The following is a 15281-nucleotide window of genomic DNA, read 5'->3' on the forward strand; positions in this document are numbered from 1 at the left end:
AGGGACTGAGTGTAATGTAGCCAAATTTGCTGATGATGTAAAGATGGACGGGAAAGCAAGTTGTGAGGAGGACACAAAGACAGGCTAAGTGAATGGGTAAAAATTTAGCAGATGGAGTATAATGTGAGAAAGTGTGAGGTTATCCACTTTGGTTAGGAAGAATATAAAAGCAGAATATTATTTAAATGGAGTGAGCTACAGAATGCTGCGGTACAGAGGGACCTGGGGGTCCTTGTACATAAACACAAAAAGTTAGTATGCAGATACAGCAAGTAATCAGGAAAACAAATGGAATGTTGGCCTTTAATGCAAGGGAGATAGAGTATAACAGCAGAGAAGTCCTGCTACAACTGTACAGGGTATTGGTGAGCCACACCTGGAGTACTGCGTACAGTTTTGGTCTCCTTATTTAAGGAGGGATATACTTGCATTGGAGGCAGTTCAGAGAAGGTTCACGAGGTTGATTCCTGAGATGAAGGGGTTGTCTTTAAGGAAAAGTTGAGCAGGTTGGGCCAATATTCATTGGCGTTTAGAAGAATGAGAGGTGATCTTATTGAAACATATAAGATTCTGAGTGGGCTTGACAGGGTAGATGCAGAGAGGATGTTTCCCCTCGTGGGGGAATCTAGAACTAGGGGGCATAGTTTCAGAATAAGGGGTCGTCCATTTAAGATGGAGATGAGGAGAAATTTCTTCTCTCAGAGGGTCGTGAATCTTTGGAATTCTCTGCCCCAGAGAGCTGTGGAGGCTGGGTCATTGAATATATTTAAGGTGGAGATAGACAGATTTTTCAACTCCAGGGGAGTCAAGGGTTATGGGGAACAGGCAGGAAAGTGGAGTTGAGGCCAAGTTCAGATCAGTCATGATCTTATTCATTGGCGGAGCAAGCTCGAGGGACTAAATGGTCTACTCCTGCTCCTATTTCTTATGTTCTTATAAGATATACAACACAGAAACAGGCCATTCGGCCCAACCAGTCCATGCTGGCGTTTATGCTCCAATCGATCTTCCTCCCATCTTTCCTCATCTAACTTTATCAGCATAACCCTCTATTCCCTTCTCCCCCATATACTTGTCTAGCCTCCCCTTAAATGCATCGATACTATTCGCCTCAACCACTCCCTGTGGCAGCGAGTTCCACATTCTCACCACTCTCTGGGTAAAGGAGTTTCTTCTGAATTCCCCATTGGATTTCTGGGTGACTATCTTATATTGATGGCCTCTAGTTATGCTCTTCCCCACAAGTGGAAACATTCTCTCTGTATCCACTCGATCAAAACCTTTCATCATTTTAAAGACCTCTATTAGGTCACCCCTCAGCCTTCTCTTTTCAAGATAAAAGAGACCCAGTCTGTTCATCCTTACCTGATATGTATACCCTCGCATTTCTGGTATTATCCTTGTAAAGCTATTTTGCACCTTTTCCAGTGGCTCTGTATCCTTTTTATAATATGGAGACCAGAACTGTACCTCTTCAAAAAATTCAATAAGTTTCTTTGGCTATTACCATTCTAAAGAATAAACCTTTAACCTTGAGTATATTCATTTTGAATGAATGCAAGCTAACATTATGGTCGCAATGCTAATAATACTTCCATTTGTGAGCAAGGCGCTAATGCTAGCAATAACACGCTTCTCTTTTGTAGTGTTTCCTTTACCATTTATTTTATCCATCAAGGACCCATTTGAAAATACATGCCTGACACTCACTGGTTGGCCCACAGCCAATGACAATGCAGGAAGTAACGTGGGCACGTTATAGGAATCTGTTTGGCATGGATCTGATGTCCAAAATAGAAACTTAGAAACATAGAAAATAGGTGCAGGAGCAGGCCATTCGGCCCTTCGAGCCTGCACCGCCATTCAATATGATCATGGCTGATCATGTAACTTCAGTACCCCACTCCCGCCTTCTCTTCATACCCCCTGATCCCTTTAGCCGTAAGGGTCACATGTAACTTCCTCTTGAATATATCCAGCAAACTGAACTCAACAACTTTCTGTGGTAGAGAATTCCACTGGTTCACCAGTCTCTGGGTGAAAAAGTTTCTCCTCATCTCGGTCCTAAATGGCTTACCCCTTATCCTTAGATAAGTACATTGTAAAGTCCTGTCCCTGCAGTACAGATTCACACGAGGCACAAACTGATGTCAAGGCCACTCAGGACCCGCACCTTTATTGCACAGCTCTCGAACGCCTCACTTGCCTGAGACCTGTCCTTGTATACCTGTCTGGGACAGGTATCCAGTGTCTCCTGCAAGTGCACCCCTGGTGGTAAGGTAAGCTTGTGGTTACAGGTATAACACGGTAAGATACAGTTATGTACAGTAGTGTGAGATACATGGCATACATAAAGACATAGGGTTGAAATTGATGAAGGCCCCTGCCCGCCCAAGTGTGGCCCAAAGGACGCCGATGGGCGCCGAGACCCCAGATGGTACTTTGGGCGGGGTTTTCATCAACAAGGTCCCTCGAAGGTCGGCGGGCGGCAAATGAGGGACATACACCGCCAATCTGGGCGGCAGCGGGGCGGGAGCTCTCATTCTCGGCGGCGGAGGCGCTTGCCGCTCAAGTGCCGCCGAGGATGGAGTCGGGCCCCACGGAGGGTCGAAGAGCTGAAAATAAAAAGCATCGGGGGGAAAAAAAACATCAGAACACCTTCAGGGGACCCCATCGAGGTCAGTCCCTGGGAAGAAAAAAATGATTTACTCACCTTTATTTTCCCCTATTCCTACCTACCATCAGGGACAGACCGGCCTCCAGCCAGCGGTCCAGCCCACCTTCTGCTGCCAACTCCCGCCCACACCAATTTGGCAACTCGGCGGACGGGAGCTCAGTTGCGCTGACGTCAGCGGGCGCTTCCTGGTGGCTCTCCCCGCCCCCTGCTCCCCCCCCCCCCCCCCCCAGCTCCACAGCAGATCGAAACTGGCACTGGGCGGCCCTGAGGAGGAATGTCAGTGGCAGTGGGCGGTGAGTCCATCAATTTCGGGCCCATCAGAATTAGGAGCAGTAGTTGGCCACACGGCCCCACGAGCCTGCTCCGCCATTCACTGAGATCATGGCTGATCTTCAACCTCAACTCCACTTTCCTGCGCTATTCCCACATCCCTTGATAGCTTTAATATCCAACAATCTATCGATCTCTCGAAAATAGATGGATTAAAGCTGAAGATTAAACATCTATTTCTAAGCATTTGAAGTTATTTATATAGGATAATTTGATTACATTTGTGGTTTATCTCGCGGTTATTGATTCTGGATTGATTTTTTTTTTGACAGCTGCAGACATTAAATCAAACCTGAATTTGCGGTCGGAGTATGATTCCGACCCGCGACAGATCTGAAGACACACTTCCTGGCTCCAAAGCTGCGGAGAGTTCGGGCCCTAGGCCTGGGCCTGTAGGCGTGCACCTACATGTGTCAGCCGTGGCCCAGTGGGCAGCACCCTCGCCACTGAGTCAGAAGGTTGTGGGTCTTACCACACCAGGGACTTGAGCACAAAAATCCAAGCTGCACTGTCGGCGGGGTAGTGCTGAGGGAGCGCTGCACTGTCGGAGGGGCAGTACTGAGGGAGTGCTGCACTGTCGGAGGGGCAGTACTGAGGGAGCGCTGCACTGTCGGAGGGGCAGTACTGAGGGAGCGCTGCACTGTCGGAGGGGCAGTACTGAGGGAGTGCTGCACTGTCGGAGGGGCAGTACTGAGGGAGCGTCGCACTGTCGGAGGGGCAGTGCTGAGGGAGCGCCGCAGTGTCGGAGGGGCCGTACTGAGGGAGTGCTGCACTGTCGCAGGGGCAGTACTGAGGGAGCGCCGCACTATCGAAGGGGTAGTGCTGAGGGAGTGCTGCACTGTCAGAGGGGCTTCACTGAGGGAGCGCTGCATTGTCGGAGAGGCAGTACTGAGGGAGCGCCGCACTGTCGGAGGGGTAGTGCTGAGGGAGTGCTGCACTGCCAGAGGGGCAGTACTGAGGGAGTGCCGCACTGTCGGTGGCGCAGTACTGAGGGAGGGGCAGTGGTGAGGGAGCGCCGCACTGTCGGAGGGGCAATACTGAGGGAGCACTGCACTGTCGGAGGTGCCGTCTTTCGGCTGTGATGTTAAACCGAGGCCCCGTCTGCTCTCTCAGGTGAATGTAAAAGATCCCGAGGCACTATCACGCTTTGGTGCCAAGGGAACCCTTCCTATTTTAAAGAGTTGCAGAGTCTCCTTGCTGTTAACAAGTGCGGGAGATGATAAAATGCGATTGTTTGATGAGTTTGCGTCTGACAGGTCTCAATTCGGACGCGAGAACTGACATCCGCAGGGAATCTCCAGGGAAGTACGCAGTGGGGCACTGTCCAAGCGAAATGCCACTGTACACGTTTAGCTTTCAGCATTTACAGCAGGAATGCTACCAGAGTGACATTTCCTGGAGTTGCTCCACTTATGCTGCTTGTAGATATAAACAACAGCAGACAAATGTATAGGTGTACAAACACATCTTGTGGATGGTGCATTTTGTTGTGTGTGCGCGATGACATCAAGCTGAATTTCATGTTGCTCGGTATAATTCATGGGGCCAGACTGTCCCTAAAGGCCCTCAACGCCCGACTGCCCACTGAGAAGCAACGCGAACGTTCGGTGAGTGACGTGGCGAGAATTTCCATTTTTATGTTTAAAGTAATTAAAACTAATCGCCCGGCAAGAAAATGGGCGTTGCACACTCATTGGCGGTGGCCTCTCGGCAGGTAAGTGGAACGTTAGTAACATGGGCGGTCGTTACCAGAAGGGACGGTAAGCAGTAAAATCTAGTCCGAGGCTGTGTTTGGGCCTAGGGAGGGGGGAAATCTTTCAAATTAAAATGTCAATAAAAAAATAAATAACACATACAAACCATTCCCAATTCTAAACCTAATCGCCGTTTCAAAATTATAAAAAAATAATTCAAGAATCTTTAACTGACCTTTCTTTGCAGGGACCGCCCTCACCGCCCGGTTTAAGCAGTGTTTACTGGGCGGGTCTCTCGGCGATCTGGGCGCCGGCGGTTGAGGCCAAACTTACGCCCTGGCGGGTTTTCTCGCTGCTGCACGCGGGTGGTTTGGTCCCGACGGGCGACTTCAGATGTGGGCGATACCGAGGAAAAAAACTTAAGTGGAAGCTTTGGCCATGGGGGCGGAAAAACAGCCGTACCGCCGAGAAAATCGCCGACAATGAAGCCGAAAGTCTGGCCCATTAGAACTCACCTGCCGGAAATTCACGGTTCCCGTGCTGGCGTACGCTCCTGCAACATCAAAAGCCTTCAGAAGGGCCCCGCAACTCCCGGGTTGCCTCGCAGGCGCAGAAACCTGCAATCTGTCGAGGTACACCCTGACAGCTCATCCCAGCCGATGAGAAATTCTCTTCCGCTGGTGCAGAGTTTGCCCAGTAATTGCCCACGAACACCTTATGCCTGGTAAAAGCAGGCGTAGAGCCTGCTTTCACCAGTGTAAGGGTTAATATGAATCTTAAATTCAAAATGATGCGCAAACAATTAAAATTAGTTCATGCAAAATATTGGCATGATTAAAATGTGTAAAAGTATTTTTCTTATTGCATTTTGATTGTATTTGGTGTAATGAAGGGGATTTTTAATTAAATTTGAAGAATCAGAACATTTATTTTTATTGCAGTTCTCTGAATTGTTGAATTATTTGGGGATTCCATTCGTAAATGGAATCCTCCTTTCTCATTGGAGGACCTGGCCCATGTGATCCCAGGGACTCCACTGAACCGCCTGCATCCCTGGGTCTTTAAAGAAAGAATGGGGGACTTGCATTTATAAACCACCTTTCACAACCACCAGACGTCTCAAAGCGCTTTACAGCAAATTAAGTACTTTTTGGAGTGTAGTCACGGCTATAATGTGGGAAACGCGGCAGCCAATGTGCGCACAGCAAGCTCCCACAAACAGCAATGTGATAACGACCAGATAATCTGCTTTAGTGATGTTGATTGCGGGATAAATATCGGCCCCAGGACACCGGGGATAACTCCCCTGCTCTTCTTCAAAATAGTGCCCTGGGATCTTTTACGTCCACCTGAGAGGGCAGACGGGGCATCGTTTAGCGTCTCATGCAAAAGACGGCACCTCCGACAGTGTAGCGCTCCCTCAGCACTGCACTGGGAGTGTCAGCCTAGATTTATGTGCTCAAGTCTCTAGAGTGAGGCTTGAACCCACAACCTTCTGACGCAAAGGCAAGTGTTCTACCCACTGAGCCACGGCTGACAGAGAGGGATAAAGGGGGCAGAGACCTGTTATGTTGGGTTACTTCCCCCTTTTGACTTGAAGCTCACTTCTGAAGCATGGATGAAGTGCTGTAGAATAGAAATTGCTGACTTGCCACAGGTGCGATGGATGCAGCGCTCAGTCAGTAGTGGTAAATAACATGTGCTTACTGTCATGTATATCACACTGTTGTATATAACTGTATCTTACCATGCTATACATGACTGTAACGAGATATGACCTGTAACCACAAGCATACTTTACCACCAGGGGTGCACTTGCAGGAGACACTGCATACCTGTTCCACACAGGTATATAAAGGCAGGTCTCAGGCAAGTGTGGCACTCGAGAGCTGTGAAATAAAGGTGCATGTCCAGAGTGACCTTGACTTCAGCATGTGCCTCGTGTAAGTCTGTACTGCAGGGTCAGGACTTTACACTTACTATACAGTATAAATGCACACGAGGCCCATACTTGAGAGAAGTTACTAGTTACTTTTATTACCAAGACCTGAAGAGGTAGACGGTGGGTGGAGCTTCTCCTTTTATACCAGAAAGTCCAGGTTAGGAGTGTCTCCCACAAGTTCGCCCTCTGTGGTCAATGTTCTCACGGTGTACATCTTAGGTCAGCTTATACATGGGTTACAATGATAGTTGAATACATAACATCGCCTCCTCTCCCCTCCCCCAAAGTCTTATTGGGATCACAGGTTGAGTCTCTCTGGTGGTTTACGCTCCCTTGTAGAGCGCCTGAGTTGGGGCTCCGGTTGTTGGCCGCTGGCCTGAGTGTCTGCTGTTTGCGGTGCCTCAGGCCTGTCCGGACTGCCCACAGTGACTGGGCTCTCCTCCACTTGGTTCCGGTGTTCGGTCACCTGTGGTGGAGTAAACTCTACGTCGTGTTCTTCCTCTGCTTCTTTTATGGGGTTGCTGAACCTCCTTTTTGTTTGATCCACGTGTTTGCGGCAGATTTGTCCATTGGTAAGTTTAACGACCAAAATCCTATTCCTCTCTTTGGCAATCACAGTGCCTGCAAGCCATTTGGGCCCTGCAGCGTAGTTGAGGACAAAAACAGGGTCATTGACATCAATACATCACACTCTCGCATTCCTGTCATGCTAGTCACATTGTGACTGGCTCCCGCTCTCAACAATTTCTTTCATAGTCGGGTGTATAAGGGATAACCTGGTTTTGAGCATCCTTTTCATTAGCAGCTCTGCGGTTGGAACCCCTGTGAGCGAGTGTGGTCGTGATCTATTGGCCAACAGGAGGCGTGATAAGCGGCTTTGTAGGGAACCCCCCTTGGATTCTGAGCATCCCTGTTTGATTATCTGCACTGCTCGTTCTGCCTGGCCGTTTGAGGCCGGCTTGAACGGTGCCGTTCTAACATGGTTAATTCCATTGCCTGCCAGGAAGTCCTGGAATTCAGTGCTTGTGAAGCACGGGCCATTGTCGCTGACCAAGACGTCCGGTAGACTATGGGCGGCGAACATTGCCCGTAGACTTTCTACCGTGGCAGAGGATGTGCTTGAATTTAATCCATTTGGAGTAGGCGTCTACTACAACCAAAAACATTTTTCCCATGAAAGGACCTGCGTCGTCCACATGGATGCATGACCATGGTTTGGCGGGCCAGGACCAGGAGCTAAGGGGGGCTTCCCTGGGTGTGTTGCCCAGCTGAGCACACGTGTTGCACCTGCGAACACAAAGTTCCAGGTCTGCATCTATCCCTGGCCACCAAATGTGTGACCTGGCAATTGCCTTCATCATGACAATGCCCGGGTGCTCATTGTGAAGTTCTCCGATAAACACCTCTCTGCCCTTCTGGGGCATGACTCATCGGTTTTCCCACAGTAAGCAATCGGCCTGAATCGAGAGTTCATCCTTGCACCTATGAAATGGTTTAAACTCCTCAGGCCATGCCCCATATGTGGCTGCCCAGTCCCCATTCAGGACATATTTCTTAACTAAAGACAGTAGCGGGTCATTATTTGTCCAGACTTTAATCTGACGGGTTGTCACAGGTGAGCCTTCACTTTCGAAAGCTTCATCAACCATGACCATCTCAGCATCCTGCTCAGCTGCCCCCTCAGTGGTGGCTAGTGGGAGCCTGCTGAGTGCATCGGCACAGTTTTCAGTGCCCGGTCTGTGCCGAATTGTGTAGTCATAGGCAGCTAACGTAAGTGCCCACCTCTGTATGTGGGCCGATGCATTCGCATTTATGGCCTTGTTGTCGGCCAAAAGGGACGTTAGGGGTTTGTGATCTGTCTCCTGCTCAAATTTCCTGCCAAACAGGTACTGGTGCATTTTTTTTACTGCATATACACATGCTAGCGCTTCCTTTTTTACCATCCTGTAGCCCCTTTCTGCCTGGGACAGACTTCTGGAGGCATAAGCTCTTTAACAATGTTGACTCCCTGGTCATTTGCCACATTTGAGCCAAGATTTTTGCCATAAATCTTTCTGGTCTCTTCCTCCCCTGAGATAATTGTCTGGGCTATCAGAGCCGCCGCTTCCAAGGCCAAGTCTTTGGTCTCAATCAGTTTCCTGAAAACCCCAGCGTGCCCGATGCCCTCAATAAAAAAGTCTCACAGCATCTCCACTCTGCATGCATCTGGGAACTTACATAGGTTCGCCAGTCGCTGGAGGTCTGCAACGAAGTCAGGAACGCTTTGCCCTTCTCGCCGCCGGTGCGTGTAAAACCGGTGTCTCACCATGTGCATGCTGCTCGCCGGTTTAAAGTGTTCCCCGATCAACTTACTGAGCTCTTCGAACGTCTTGTCTGCCAGCTTCTCTGGCGCTAGAAGGTCCTTCATCAGGGAGCACGTTCTGGATCCACAAACGGTCAGGAGATGAGCCCTGCGTTTGTCGGCTGAATCCTGTCCTAACCATTCCTTAGTGACAAAACTTTGCTGTAGTCTCTCAATAAAGTTGTCCCAATCATCACCAACACAGTATCTCTTTTCTGTGCTGCTAGTGGCCATGCTCACGTGGTTTAAATCCCAGTTTCTCTCGTCGCCAATAATATGTCCTTTCTATACAATATAAATGCACACGAGGCCCATACTTGAGAGAAGGTCACTCTGTGACCAGTTACCTTTATTACCAAGACCTCAAGAGGCAGACGGTGGGTGGAGCTTCCCCTTTTATACCGGAAAGTCCAGGTTAGGAGTGTCTCCCACAAGTTCGCCCCCTGTGGTCAGTGTTCTCAAGGTGTACAACTTCGGTCAGCTTATACATGGGTCACAATGACAGTTGAATACATGACAGTAAATGTACTTCACACATGAATATTTACTTAGGGGAAAGTCACTGCCATTCTGCAGCCAAGGAAGTCGGTAGCTCACTCCAGTGCCGCACTGAGGGAGTACTGCACTGTCGAAGGTGCCGCTCTTCAGATGAGAAGTTAAATCGAGGCCCCATCTGCTCTTTCAGATGGATGGAAACGATCCCGTGGCACTATTTCGAAGAAGAGCAGTGGAGTTATCCTCGGCATCATATTAGCCATGTCCGTATTGAATGGCGGAGCAGGCTCGAGGGACTGTATGGCCTACTCCTGCTCCTATTTCTTATGTTCTTATATCTGCGGCATAATTAAGGCCGCCTATTTCCACCTCCATAACATTGCCCGTCTCCGCCCGTGCCTCAGCTCTTCTGCTGCTGAAACCCTCATCCATGCCTTTGTTACCGATAGACTTGACTATTCCAAAACGCTCCTGGCTGGCCTCCCACAGTCTACACTACGTAAATGTGAAGAGATCCAAAACTCGGCTCCCCGTGTCCTAAGTCCCGCTCACCCATCACCCACTGTGCTCGTTGACCTACATTGGCTCTCAGTTAAGCAACGCCTCGATTTCAAAATTCTTGTCCTTGTTTTCAAATGCCTCCATGGCCCTGCCCCCTCCCTATCTATGTAATGTCCTCCAGCCTCACAACCCCATGAGATGTCTGCGCTCCTCAAATTGTGCCCTCCTGTGCATCCCTGATTATAATCGCTCCACCATCGGTGGCCGTGCCTTCAGCTGCCTGGGCCCCAAGCTCTGGAACTCCCTCCCTAAACCTCTCCGCCTCTCTACCTCTCTTTCCTCCTTCAATATGCTCCTTAAAACCTACCTCTTTGACTAAGCTTTTGGTCACCTGCACCAATTTCTTCCTATGTAGCTCGGTGTCAAATATATCTGTTTTTTCCTATAACAACTGCTGTGAAGCACCTTGGGACATTTTACTTTGTTAACGACGCTATATAACTCAAAGTTTTTGTTGTTGCTGTTGTGTCCTGGGTCCAATATTTATCCCTCAATCACTAAAAACAGGTTATCTGGTCATTATCACGTTGCTGTTTGTGGGAGCTTGCTGTGTGCAAATTGGTTGATCGCGTTTCCTACATCACAACAGTGACTACACTTCAAAAATACTTCATTGGCTGCAAAGCACTGAGGTCGTGAAAGGCGCTATATAATTGCATCTTCACACCATTGCAGTGATTTCAGTGTCGAGTCTATCGGTGAGGACTGTTACACGGAGCCCTCCGACGAATCTCCGACAGCAACTTCCGGATTTCTGCGTTAAGCTGCGCAAATGCGGAGACGGGAAGTTGCCGCCCGATATAATCCAGAATGACAGCGAGCGCTGCTAGCTCCGCCGTTATTCCCATCAACAAAACCCGGGCCTTAATAATAAAACATTGGCTGACATGTTTGTGCAATTGCTCAATGGCTGACACCCATTGTGTTGGGAAGTCTCTGATCCCAGTCGCTCAGAAGGGATGATATGGCAGGAACTTCCTTCTTGCTGTGGACAGAAGGTGATGTCAATGGAAACTAAACCTCGGGCAGATTGTAGAACGGGTGGCTGATTAACTACGGCCTGTTTTCCATCTGGTGGTAAAAAAAATGAAAATTCACCTCCTTGATACCTCAAGTTAAGTCAAGGACTATAGTATTCATAGTTCTCAGATAAGCAACGCCTCGAATTTAAAATTCTCATCCTTGTTTTCAAATCCATCCATGGCCTCGTCCCCTCCTTTGGCTGGAAAGCGCCCTGAGATGTCCGCTGGTCGTGAAAGGCGCTATATAAAGCCAAGTCTGTCTTTCTTTCTATCCAGTAAGCTCCTTCAGTCTAATAATTACCCAAGACCTTGACACTCTGCCTATTTTGGCCTTTTGAACATCCCCGATTTTAAAGGCTCCACCCTTGGTGGCTGTGCCTTCTGTTGCCAGGATCCTAAGCTCTGGAACTCACTCCCTAAACTTCTCCGCCTCTCTTTCCTCCTTCAAGACGCTCCTTAAAACTTATTTCTTTGACCAGGCTTTTGGTCACCTGCACTAATGTCTACTTATGCTGCTCGGTGTCGAATTATTTATCTCATAATACTCCTGTGCAGTGCCTTGGGACATTTCACTACGTTAAAGGCGCTATATAAATACAAGTTGCTCTTGTACATGAACAATGATGCAACATTAGCAACGGCCTATGGAAATCAAAGGCACAATTGGTTGCATCTTGATTATCAAATCTGCCATATCTATAACGCTTCAGCCACAACATGTGTAAAATTCCTGTCAATTAATCTTTCTGGTCGCGCGTGATCCACCATCATTTTTTCTTACTCCTCTTCCTGTCAGCCGTGGCTCAGTGGGTAGCCCTCACCTCTGAGCCAGAAGGTTATGTTTTGAAGTGCCACTCCAGGGACTTGAGCACAAAATCTAGGCTGATGCTCCCAGTGCAGTGCTGAGGGAATGCCGCACTGTCGGAGGGGCATGATTGAGGGAGTGCCACACCGTCGGAGGTGCAGTACTGAGGGAGCACCGCACTGTCGGAGGGGCAGTGCTGAGGGAGCACCGCACTGTCGGAGGTGCAGTACTGAGGGAGCACCGCACTGTCGGAGGTGCAGTACTGAGGGAGCACTGCACTGTCGGAGGGGCAGTGCTGAGGGAGCGCCGCATTGTCGGAGGGGCAGAGCTGAGGGAGCGCCGCACTGTCGGAAGTGCAGTACTGAGGGAGCACCGCACTGTCGGAGGGGCAGTGCTGAGGGAGCGCCACACTGTCAGAGAGGCAGTGCTGAGGGAGCGCCGCACTGTCGGAGGGGCAGTGCTGAGGGAGCGCCGCACTGTTGGAGGGGCATGATTGAGGGAGTGCCACACTGTCGGAGGTGCAGTACTGAGGGAGCACCGCACTGTCGGAGGGGCAGTGCTGAGGGAGCACCGCACTGTCGGAGGTGCAGTACTGAGGGAGCACCGCACTGTCGGAGGTGCAGTACTGAGGGAGCACTGCACTGTCGGAGGGGCAGTGCTGAGGGAGCGCCGCATTGTCGGAGGGGCAGAGCTGAGGGAGCGCCGCACTGTCGGAAGTGCAGTACTGAGGGAGCACCGCACTGTCGGAGGGGCAGTGCTGAGGGAGCGCCACACTGTCGGAGGGGCAGTGCTGAGGGAGCGCCGCACTGTCGGAGGGGCAGTGCTGAGGGAGCGCCGCACTGTTGGAGGGGCAGTACTGAGGGAGCGCTGCACTGTCAGAGGGGCAGTGCTGAGGGAGCGCCGCACTGTCGGAGGGGCAGTACTGAGGGAGTGCTGCACTTGTCAGAGGGGCAGTACTGAGAGAGTGCTGCACTGTCGGAGGGGCAGTGCTGAGGGAGCGCCGCACTGTCGGAGGGGCAGTACTGAGGGAGTGCTGCACTTGTCAGAGGGGCAGTACTGAGGGAGTGCTGCACTGTCGGAGGGGCAGTACTGAGGGAGCACCGCACTGTCGGAGGGGCAGTACTGAGGGAGCGCCGCACTGTCGGAGGGGGATTACTGAGGGAGTGCCGCACTGTCAGAGGGGCAGTACTGAGGGAGCGCCGCACTGTCGGAGGTACCGTCTATCAGGTGAGACGTTAAACCTAGGCCCTGTCTGCTCTCTCAGGTGGACATAAAAGATTCCACGGCAATATTTGGAAGAAGAGCAGGGGAGTTATCTCCGCTGTCCTGGCCAATATTTATCCCTCAATCAACAGAACCAAAATGATCAGTTTTGTCTTACAACACTGCAGTGAAGCACCTTGGGACATTTTACTATGTTAAAGGCGCTATATAAATACAAGTTGTTGTTGCTTTTTTTGCCTGTGCGCAAATTGGCTGCCGCGTTTCCTACATTGCAACAGTGACCGCACTTGAAAAGTACTTCATTGGCTGTAAAGCACTTTGAGACGCCCAATGGTCGTGAAAGGCGCCATAAAAATGCAGGTCCTTCTTTCCTCTTTGTCCTCTGCCGACATTTCAGGCTGACCTTCTGGCTGACTGGATTTCCCCTTGCTGGTGAGCAATATCGAGCAGCCTGTATCAGGTCCCCCTCCAGTTGTCGATACCTTGTGAAGGCTGCACCGCTTGGTGTGGTCTCTCCCCCTTGAGCCCAGCGCGCCCAGACGTAAGGAAGCTGCACTTCAACGGCTCAATTGTACCCTCCGTCAGAATTTGAGTGGCGGCATCGGCCTCATTGTATCTGCTTTCTGCTTCTGTTCAGCCCTCTCCGAATAGCGTTATTAGCTGGGGGGTGGTGGAGAGGGGGGCTCCGCTGTGCGGTTCGGTTTTAATCCCCTACCAGCCAGCCACCCAGTCTGCCTGCTCTTTGCACAGTGTGGTGGCACACTGGGTCATCACAAAATGCAGACATTGTGGCTGTTGTCATGGTATCGCGCACCAACTCGAATTATTCTGTTCTCCGGCCCAACACCATCTGCATATTGATGGCCTGTAAGCCGTTCCTATTTAGATATGCTGTGGGGTTGTCACGAGGGGCCCCAAATGACTACTTATGTGCATTGTTTCAAAAGCCTGTCACCCAATAGGCATAGGCAGTCCCTCGGAATCGAGGAAGACTTGCTTCCACTCTAAAAACGAGTCCAATGCAAGAACCACAGTCCCTGCCACAGGCGGCACAGACAGTCGTTGAGGGAAGGGGAGGGTGGGGCTGGTTTGCCGCACGCTCCTTCCGCTGCCTGCGCTTGGTTTCTGCATGCTCTCTCGGTGACGAGTGCTTTACTCTCTCTCATGCCGTTGCCTCCGTTTCCAGGCCTTGTTTTCAAACCCCTCCATTGGCCTCGCCCCCTTCCTATCTCTGTAATCTCCTCCAGCCCCCACAACTCTCCTCAATCTCTGCGCTCCTCTAATTCTGCCCTCTTGAACACCCCTGATTTTAGTGACTGCACCATTGGAGGCCATGCCTTCTGTTGCTAGGCGCCGAAAGCTCTGGAACTCCCTCCCTGAACCTCTCTGCCATCTCTTTCCTCCTTAAAAACCTACCAAGATTTTGGTCACCTGCCCTAATTATCTCCTTATGTGGCTCGGTGTCATATGTTGTCTGATAACGCATCTGCGAAGTGACTTGGGACGTTTTACTACATTAAGGGCGCTATATAAATGCAAGTTGTTGTTGTTGTTTGAAGGAGCCAATTGGACGGAGGGCTGGAGTGGTGGCTGGCAGTATAACAACTTAAGAAATAGGAGCAGGAGTAGGCCATACGGCCCCTCGAGCCTGCTCCGCCATTTAATACGATCATGGCTGATCTGATCATGGACTCAGCTCCACTTCCCCACCTGTTCCCCATAACCCCTTATCCCCTTATCGTTTAAGAAACTGTCTATCTCTGTCTTAAATATATTCAATGTCCCAGCTTCCACAGCTCTCTGAGGCAGCGAATTCCACAGATTTACAGCCCTCTGAGAGAAGAAATTCTACCTCATCTCAGTTTTAAATGGGTGGCCCCTTATTCTAAGATCATGCCCTCTAATTCTAGTATCCCCCATCAGTGCAAACATCCTCTCTGCATCCACCTCTCATAATCTTATATGCTTCGATAAGATCACCTCTCATTCTTCTGAATTCCAATGAGTAGAGGCCCAACCTACTCAACCTTTCCTCATAAGTCAACCCCCTCATCCCCGGAATCAACCGAGTGAAACTTCTCTGAACTGCCTCCAAAGCAAGCATATCCTTTCGTAAATATGGAAACCAAAACTGCACGCAGTATTCCAGGTAAGTATATTCTTTTTGCACTTATCCTTTATATGGCGATC

The sequence above is a fragment of the Pristiophorus japonicus genome, chromosome 5 (assembly GCF_044704955.1).
Source record: "Pristiophorus japonicus isolate sPriJap1 chromosome 5, sPriJap1.hap1, whole genome shotgun sequence".
Lineage (NCBI taxonomy): Eukaryota > Metazoa > Chordata > Chondrichthyes > Pristiophoridae > Pristiophorus > Pristiophorus japonicus.